This window comes from Cherax quadricarinatus, chromosome 50 (genome assembly GCF_038502225.1).
Source record: "Cherax quadricarinatus isolate ZL_2023a chromosome 50, ASM3850222v1, whole genome shotgun sequence".
NCBI lineage: Eukaryota > Metazoa > Arthropoda > Malacostraca > Decapoda > Parastacidae > Cherax > Cherax quadricarinatus.
The window spans coordinates 15,924,415-15,934,414 of NC_091341.1; the positions used below are offsets into that span (position 1 = coordinate 15,924,415).

The following is a 10,000-nucleotide window of genomic DNA, read 5'->3' on the forward strand; positions in this document are numbered from 1 at the left end:
ATGTCCTATGAAGAAAGGTTAAGGGAAATCGGTCTGACAACACTGGAGGACAAGAGGGTCAGGGGAGACATGATAACGACATACAAAATACTGCGTGGAATAGACAAGGTGGACAGAGACAGGATGTTCCAGAGATAGGACACAGAAACAAGGGGTCACAAATGGAAGCTGAAGACTCAGATGAGTCAAAGGGATGTTAGGAAGTATTTCTTCAGTCATAGAGTAGTTAGGACGTGGAATAGTCTGGCAAGCGATGTAGTGGAGGCAGGAACTATACATAGTTTTAAGACGAAGTATGATAAAGCTCATGGAGCAGGGGGAGAGGACCTAGTAGCGGTCGGTGAAGAAGCGGAGCCAGGAGCTGAGTCTCGACTCCTGCAACCACAATTAGGTGAGTTAGGTGAGTACAGTAAGACAAGAACAAAAAACACAACAACAAACCAACAAACATCCTCATCCTACAACTCATTCTACTTTTCAACCAATCTGAGATAAAAAATAATACTTCCCAGAGATATTAGGAAATATTTCCCTAGCTGAGAAGCGGAATGACTTGGAAGACGAGGTGGTGGAGGTAAACTCAGTATACGGAGCTTCCCGAGTTTACATACAGCTTCAAGAGTTCTTCAAAGACCCAAGAGGCCTGAAATCAATATTGAAGCCCAAAGTAATCTATCTGGTAGGGTCAGAACCTGAGATTCGACCCATTAAAACACACCTGGGTGTGAGCACAAGGTTGGTTGGCTGGTTAATGGGGTTTAAAGCCTATCGACTACACGACGGTCAGTAAGGAGGTACGTCACCTGGAAAATATACCGAGAACTTTTAACTGACTCACGAAATAGTAATGACACGATTGCCACGAGTTCAATCCTCACTTGTACCGTGGTCAGAGAACTTTTACTGCACACTGACGTACAATAAGCACCTCAATTACTGGGGAACGGTTGAAGTCCCTCGGCCTGTACTCTTTGGAACGTAGGCGAGAAAGATACATCATAATATACACTTTGAGAATCATAGAGGGGATACTTTAAACGCTTAAATAAGGATTAGAGTATACTTACAGTGTATATACACTGAGAGACATACACCTTACAGTGTATACATCATGTGTCTTGGTCACAAGGATACTGTGTGTAGACTAAGGGTGGGGGGGGGGAAGGGAGGGGGAATTTGGAAGGGTACAGAAGGGGAAAGAGAGATAAGTTACTATTACAGGTTTTCTAACATTGTTTTAACAAGTAAAATCTAAGCACTAAGCACTAGTAATTTACTGACTTTAGTGATGTGTTTTCTGGTTTTATTTATGTTTGTTGATGTGTCTGTTGGGTTTATTGATGTTCTTGCTGGTTTTATTGATGTTTATTAATGTGTTTGCTAGTTTACTGATGTTTGTTGATGTTTTTGCTGGTTTTATTAATGTTTGTTGGTTTTATTGATGACTGTTAGTTGTATTGATGTTTTCTGATGTGTTTGTCAGAGCGAGTTTTGTATTGATGTTTTCTGATGTGTTTATCAGAGCGAGTTTTGTATTGATGTTTTCTGATGTGTTTATCAGAGCGAGGAGTTTTATTCTTGTTTTCTCGCGTAGTTAAGTTTTTTAGAGCTTCTTAAGACAACTGTCAACCTCTTCTCCCTCGACACTGTACCTCACCCTCTTCTCCCTCGACACTGTATCTCACCCTCTTCTCCCTCGACACTGTATCTTACCCTCTTCTCCCTCGACACTGTATCTCATCCTCTTCTCCCTCGACACTGTATCTCATCCTCTTCTCCCTCGACACTGTATCTCATCCTCTTCTCCCTCGACACTGTATCTCATCCTCTTCTCCCTCGACACTGTATCTCATCCTCTTCTCCCTCGACACTGTATCTCATCCTCTTCTCCCTCGACACTGTATCTCATCCTCTTCTCCCTCGACACTGTATCTCATCCTCTTCTCCCTCGACACTGTATCTCATCCTCTTCTCCCTCGACACTGTATCTCACCCTCTTCTCCCTCGACACTGTATCTCACCCTCTTCTCCCTCGACACTGTATCTCACCCTCTTCTCCCTCGACACTGTATCTCATCCTCTTCTCCCTCGACACTGTATCTCACCCTCTTCTCCCTCGACACCGTATCTCACTCTCTTCTCCCTCGACACTGTATCTCACCCTCTTCTCCCTCGACACAGTATCTCACCCTCTTCTCCCTCGACACTGTATCTCACCCTCTTCTCCCTCGACACTGTATCTCACCCTCTTCTCCCTCGACACTGTATATCACCCTCTTCTCCCTCGACACTGTAGCTCACCCTCTTCTCCCCGACACTGTATCTCACCCTCTTCTCCCTCGACACTGTATCTCCCTCTCTTCTCCCTCGACACTGCATCTCCCTCTCTTCTCCCTCGACACTGTATCTCCCTCTCTTCTTCCTCGACACTGAATCTCCCTTTCTTCTCCCTCGGCACTGTATCTCCCTCTCCTCTCCCTCGACACTAGGTTACCCGTCCCCTGCACCCCAAGCCAGTCTGCACACTCCCTGCACCCCAAGCCAGTCAACACACTCCCTGCATCCCAAGCCAGTCTACACACTCCCTGCACCCCAAGCCAGTCTACACACTCCCTGCACCCCAAGCCAGTCTACACACTCCCTGCATCCCAAGCCAGTCTACACACTCCCTCCACCCCAAGCCAGTCTACACACTCCCTCCACCCCAAGCCAGTCTACACACTCCCTGCACCCCAAGCCAGTCTGCACACTCCCTGCACCCCAAGCCAATCTACACACTCCCTCCACCCTAAGCCACTCTACACACTCTCCCTGGATCCCAAGCCAGTCAGTCTACACACCCTGTGGTTGGCCCTCGGGGCAGGGGAAGGGGTAGGGGCGGAGGGGCTGGGTTAAGACCGGTTTAGGGAAATGGATCTTACATTGTCTGGATAAACCCACCCCTCTCACACCCCACTCACTCCTCTCACATCCCTCTCATTCCCCTCTCACGCACTTCTCACACCCCCTGAAGCCCCTCTCACACCTTTCTCATTCCCCTCTCACGCCCCTCTCACACACCTCTCACGCCCCTCTCCCCTTCTTATAAACAATGTACTGCATACATCTATATACGTACAATATATATATATATATATATATATATATATATATATATATATATATATATATATATATATATATATATATATATATATATATATATATATATATATATATATTGCAGTATTTGAGCGTCTCTGCAAAGACAGTGATTATGTATGAGTGATGGTGAAAGTGTTGCATGATAATGAAAGATTTTTCTTTCCTTTTGGGTCACCTTGCCTCGGTGGGAAGCAGCCGACATATATATATATATATATATATATATATATATATATATATATATATATATATATATATATATATATCTATATATATATATATGCAATAAGATCACAGTAAACAGGTGATTTCAGAATATGCAGAACAACCACTCTGAAAGAATAGAGAAATTCCAAGCGCTTTCGTGACTACTCACATTATCAAGGAACTATGAAAGTAAAGCATCCATGGAAGGTATATAAGGGGTCTGGCCAACACCTCACTATCAGATCCCACAACGGTTAAACACCTGACGCGCGCCGGCCCAACTGGACAGGTCCTTTGCACAACCCACCAACAAACTATTCTACCCAAGAAAATTTTTAAAATTATTATCTGTCCAGTGTATTATTAAATTCTTCCCAAATTCTATTAATTATAAATGGATCTAATTTATATAAACCAAAGGAAATATTCATATTATTGTCAAAACTGCTTTTTATGAAACAAGATTCAATTATATTCCTGTCGACCATGGACTTGCTTGATACTACTTTCTCAACTTTTTGAAAATCAATTGGATGGTTAAAATCTCTTACATGAATAAATAGAGCATTGGAATCTTGTCCAGTTCTAATGCTATATTTATGTTGTTTTAATCTTAGTTCGAGATTTTTACCAGTTTGACCGTAATAAACTTTATCGCAAATTTTACAAGGAATCTTATAGACACATCCATCAGCATTTTGGGGGGAATTCTTTATCAAAAGTTTTTTTACTGTATCAAGATTTTTGAATACAACTTTAATATTAAAAGTCTTAAGAAGAGAAGGCATATCAACCAAGTTTTCATGGTAAGGGAGAACCAACATATTTTTAGTTGAATAAGGCTGGTTGTCCCTTTTTGGATTGTAAAAAGTATTTCTAGCAACTTTAAAAGATTTATCAATTACATTTCTCGGGTATTTTAAATCATTACCTATTTCATAAATTTTGGATATGAACTCAGGACTACAAATTCTTAAAGCTCTCAAAAACATTGATGAGAAAACAGACAGTTTGACTCTATCTTGATGCGAAGAATAATAGTGGACATAGGAACAGTTATTTGTAGGTTTTCTGTAAATTTTAAATTTGAATTCATTATTACCCTTAATAATTAAAACATCTAGAAAAGGCAATGAGTTATTTTCTTCAAACTCAACAGTAAAGTTTATAGAATGAGCTAAGCTATTTAATTTTCCAAGGAAATGGTGTATATCTACATTTTTGGGCGTAAGACACAAAATATCATCAACATATCTGAACCATTTAGCTCTATTAGGGAGGATTGTGTTAAGCAACCTTGTTTCAAAAAATTCCATGTATAGGTTACTAAGAACAGGTGAAAGAGGATTTCCCATTGCCATACCAAACTTCTGAGTGTAAAACTTATCATTAAATACAAATTTTGCATCAATAATGCAAAGTTTAATAAGTTTAATGATAGTAGGAACTGGCAATGGTAAATCAGAGTGGTTGTTTTGCATATATATATATATATATATATATATATATATATATATATATATATATATATATATATATATATATATATATATATTCCTACATTTTTATTACTTTACGTTTTCTTTAAAAAACTCATGAAATGTACAATATAATCTAAGATATTTCATATTCTGGGTGTAAAATAATATATTTTTAGTGTTTTTTTTTCTTTAATTTTAGTGGTAAGTAGGAAATAAAACGGAAAAATCGTATATTATAAAACAAGAAGTGCACAGCCCTCAGAGGTGACTTTAATCAGTAATCTACTAATAACAGTATTGTTGACAGGTAGTATACAGGTGATGCGCCGCCATATTGATGTTCCCGTAACTAACTATTAAGTACTCGCTAAATCCGTAAACATCACACAGCGCCTGGGAGTTGGAAGGTAAACACCTTTGATCCAAAGAAAAGGAGTGGGCAGCTCTAATTCCTTTGACCAAAAGCCCCGTGCCGGCATCGAGGTGCCCACCTTGAAGGGCGTGCACACGATAGGCTCGGTTGATAGCGCCCTTAGCTCACACACTGAGGTCCGAGATTCGAACCCCGGTACGGGTGGAGACTGTGGGGGGCCTGTTTCCTTAACACACCTGCTGCCCCTGTTCACCTAGCAGTAAATATGTTCCTAGGTGTTAGTCGACTGGTTTGAGTCGCTTCCTGGAACAAAACTAACCTAAACTGCCCAAAATGCTGTGCATAACCAGGAACTTTCTATATAGTATGTCACTGAAGTCAACTATGGTCCGTATAAGATGTATCAAGTACTTGTAGAAATCATTATTATTATTATTATTATCATTAACCATGGACGCCCTGGTTGGTGGGTTGGTTTATTAGGTTTAAAGGTCACCTGGTAAACAAACATCATTAAGGCTGCATGTCACCTGCACACCGCAAGTTAAGTATACTTTAAACCTCGCGGTGTATATACACGGAGATATTCACCTCTCAGTGTATATATACTGAGATATTAACCTCTCAGTGTATATATACTGAGATATTCACCTCTCAGTGTATATACACCGAGATATTCACCTCTCAGTGTATATACACCGAGATATTCACCTCTCAGTGTATATACACCGAGATATTCACCTCTCAGTGTATATATACTGAGATATTCACTTCTCAGTGTATATACACGGAGATATTCACCTCTCAGTGTATATATACTGAGATATTCACTTCTCAGTGTATATATACTGAGATATTCACCCCTCAGTGTATATATACTGAGATATTCACCTCTCAGTGTATATACACTGAGATATTAACCTCTCGGTGTATATACACTGAGATATTCACCTCTCAGTGTATATACACTGAGATACTCACCTCTCAGTGTATATACACTGAGATATTAACCTCTCGGTGTATATACACTGAGATATTCACCTCTCTGTGTACATACACAAAGATATTCACCTGTCGGTGTATATATGCACTGAGATATTCACCTCAGTGTATATACACTGAGATATTTATCTTTCGGTGTATATACACTGAGATATTCACCTATCAGTGTATATTCCCCAGTTGTTTACCTATGGGGAAGCAGAAGCCTAATCGTTATTAGTAACCCCGGAGGGTTAATAACCCAGAATAACCCAAGAAAGCCAGGCACTGTATCTTGTAAGTCGGTCCTTTTTTTTTTAAGCTTCTTTCCCGGGATGCGGCCCACAACAGTCTATTAGCACCTAGGTACCTATTTACTTAAAGGTAACACATGCAGCGGACGATAGACTTTCCTATACGCACCCGCCTCGTACTGAATTCGACCCCGGGTCCTCTTAGATAATAATAATAAAAGTAATAATAATAATAATAATAATAATAATAATAATAATAATAATAATAATAATAATAATAATAATAATAATAATAATAGTCTTTATAACTACAAGTACATGATGAAAAACCATACCACAGGGGGGGGGGTAGAACCCGCTATCGAAGTCAGAGAATTCCATGACTGACGCCAATAACGTGCTATATAGAAAGCCCCTTGTTACGCAAAACATTTCAGGCAAATTATGTTAATTTTGTCCCCCAGGATGCGACCCACACCAATCGGCTAACACCCAGGTACCAGGTGTTTTAAGGAAACGCCCCCACAGTCTCCACCCGTACCGGGGATCGAACCACGGACCTCAGTGTGTGAACTGAGTGCTCTACCAATCGAGCTATCAAGACATTATGTGGCAAATGTTGAGCCTGGGGAGAGTGACTGACGTCACTTACGTTAAAAACACAAGTCACAGAGCGAGGTCACACTGATGTTGCTATCTGTCGTACATCAGTACTCAACGAGAGAGAGAGAGAGAGAGAGAGAGAGAGAGAGAGAGAGAGAGAGAGAGAGAGAGAGAGAGAGAGAGAGAGAGAGAGAGAGAGAGAGAGAGAGAGACTAAAACTTTAAGTGTATGTCAGTCGCTATCAACTGCGTATTCCAGATGCCATCAACATACCTCTCTTTCTTTCTCTCTCTCTCTGTTTCCCCACACCTCCTCTCCCCATCTATTCTCCCCTCCCCTCCAGACCACAGTCTCCTTAATAGCCTCCCCCCCTTCCCCTCCCCTGTCGCACACACTGAATGAGAGAGGGTGAGAAAGAGAAGCGGATGCAGTTCATCCTTGAGAAACATTCTCCTGGGAAGGACGGCCACCAGCGCTCAGGTGATGTGTGAGAGAGCACACTAGGAGCTCACTTGAGCACAGCAGGCGAGCCCGCTTCATTCATGAATGAACCATTGTATCGTCCTGCAGTCACCGCTCTGATCCTAGTTCACTGCTGCAGTTAATCTCACAGTTGTAATACCTGGAGGGTGCTTCGGGGGTCAACGCCCCCGCGGCGCGGTCCATGACCAGGCCTAGCTCTGTAACAAAAACCTGTGTGACAGAGTAACAGCCTGGGTGATCAGGCCCTGATCCACCGCGAGGCCTGGTCAAGGACTGGACCGCGGGGGCGTTGACCCCCGGAATACCCTCAGGGAGACTCTAGGCAGGTAGGTAGATAAATTAGACACGTGCATAAACGTTTCGCCACACAGTGACTTCATCAGTCCTATACAAAGAAGAATGGTGAAGATCAGGTGTGAGGTAATCAGTCTCTCAGACTGAGGGAACTGATTATCTCACAATCCTTCTGATCTTCACCATTCTCCTTTGTATTGGACTGATGAAGTCACTGTTGGCGAAACGTTTCCACAATAAAGATACCCAAGTGTTGCACATATGTCTAATTTATCAACCTGTCGGTTCTTTGAATCAATTATCTACAAAAACTTGTGTTGTCTGTCTGCCTCGCTCTCTCTCTCTCTCGTTTTTTCACTAAATCTTCCTGGCTAGTACATCAATTTGAGATTCAGAGAGCGCAAATACAAGCAACATAACATAAATAACCTCGCACGTGCGGGTTATTTGTGTAATGTTCCAGTCACGGTATTGTGACTTTATTCTCTACAAGCAACAAAATTCATATCATCATTACGGAACACTGTATGAAGACAAATTTAATTGCCCCAAAGTGTTCTCACTCGAGGAAGGAAGAAAAGGAGGGAGGGAAGAAGGAAGAAAGGAAGGAAGGAAGGAAGGAAGGAAGAAAGGAAGGAAGGAAGGAAGGAAGGAAGGAAGAAAGGAAGGAAGAAAGAGAGGAAGGAAGGTTGCAAAGTGAGTTCATACAAACCTTCAAAATACTATACAAATTCGACTTGTTTAAGTGGGAGGATCTTTAGTTAGAAAGTAATACATTCACACGCACCAACATATTACACTTATTGACGGAGGAGGGGGGTACCGGAAGAAGGTTTCCAGGGGTCAGAGCCCCCCTCGGCCAGACCTCATAGCAGCTCTCCTGGTGGATGAAAGCTTGATCAACCTGATTGTTAATGGTTGCCACACGCGATTAAACGTAAGAACCAGAGCCCGGCCGGTTATTTTGGGACAACCAGACAACCAGAGACTTATTAGTTAGTTTAATATTTTTATTATGCACCCCATACCCATCCTGTGGGCGGTAGTCAAAAGATTACAGAGGTACATAATGGGTCCAGGGACTGGACTCCAAAGTTTTGATAGCTGAGCAAGTTACAGAGGTAGTGAATTTGCAATTTACAACGGTAATGAACTCACGAATTACAAAGGTAATGAACTCCAGGTAGGTCTGGTCACAATCATGACAAGTTACAAAGGTATTTACAGATTACAGAGGTACATAATGGGTCCAGGGACTGGGCTCCCAAAGTTTTGATGGCTGAACTAGGTACAAGGTAATGAACTCACAAGTTACAATGGTAATGAATACTGTAAGAATGGTTACTTACGTTTATACATGGCTACAATCATGAACAAATTATAGAGTAATGAGCAATTCACACTTCCACACCCGGTCACAACTGTAGTGAGTTATTGGTGCAAATATTGATTGTTGAGTCACACACACACACACACACACACACACACACACACACACACACACACACACACACACACATACAAATTCATACACACACACACACACACATAAACACACACACACACATACACAAGCTCATACACACACACGCACACACACTCATACACACACACACCCACTCATACACACACACACACTCATACACATACACACGCACACACAAACACACACACAAACACACACACACACACACACACACACACACACACACACACACAGGAGCTTGGACTCGACCCCTGCAATCTGAACTAGGTGAATGCACACACACACACACACACACACACACACACACACACACACACACACACACATGCACACATGTGGTAATGCTTTATTTACAACTAGCAAAGTCAGGGTATTTCTCCAGAATGGTCTGTAATATACCACTGTGGATAAAATACTTAGCCATTTCTTGAACACTTCTGAGCGAGTTGTTTCTAAATTCATTAATTTTATCGCACTCCAGTACATAATGACGCAGGGTGTGACAATAGTCCATCTGGCAAAGTTTACATTTCGTTTGGTCTACATCTGGTGGTGGTGATTTAACCTGCCAAAGATACTTGTAACCCAGCCGGAGCCGGGCGGTAGTGACATCCAAGAGTCTGCTTATTTTGTTGGATGCACCATAGACATGTGGCTCCTCCTGCATGATAGAGTGATGATAGATGGACTCACT

General features: G+C 41.7%; 1 protein-coding gene across 4 annotated transcripts in view; it reads left to right on the plus strand.

The window, feature by feature from the left end:
• The window catches only part of twz (BTB/POZ domain-containing protein twz), a 304,566-nt gene that overhangs the window by 84,516 nt on the left and 210,050 nt on the right, over positions 1 to 10,000 (plus strand). The window lies entirely within an intron of this gene.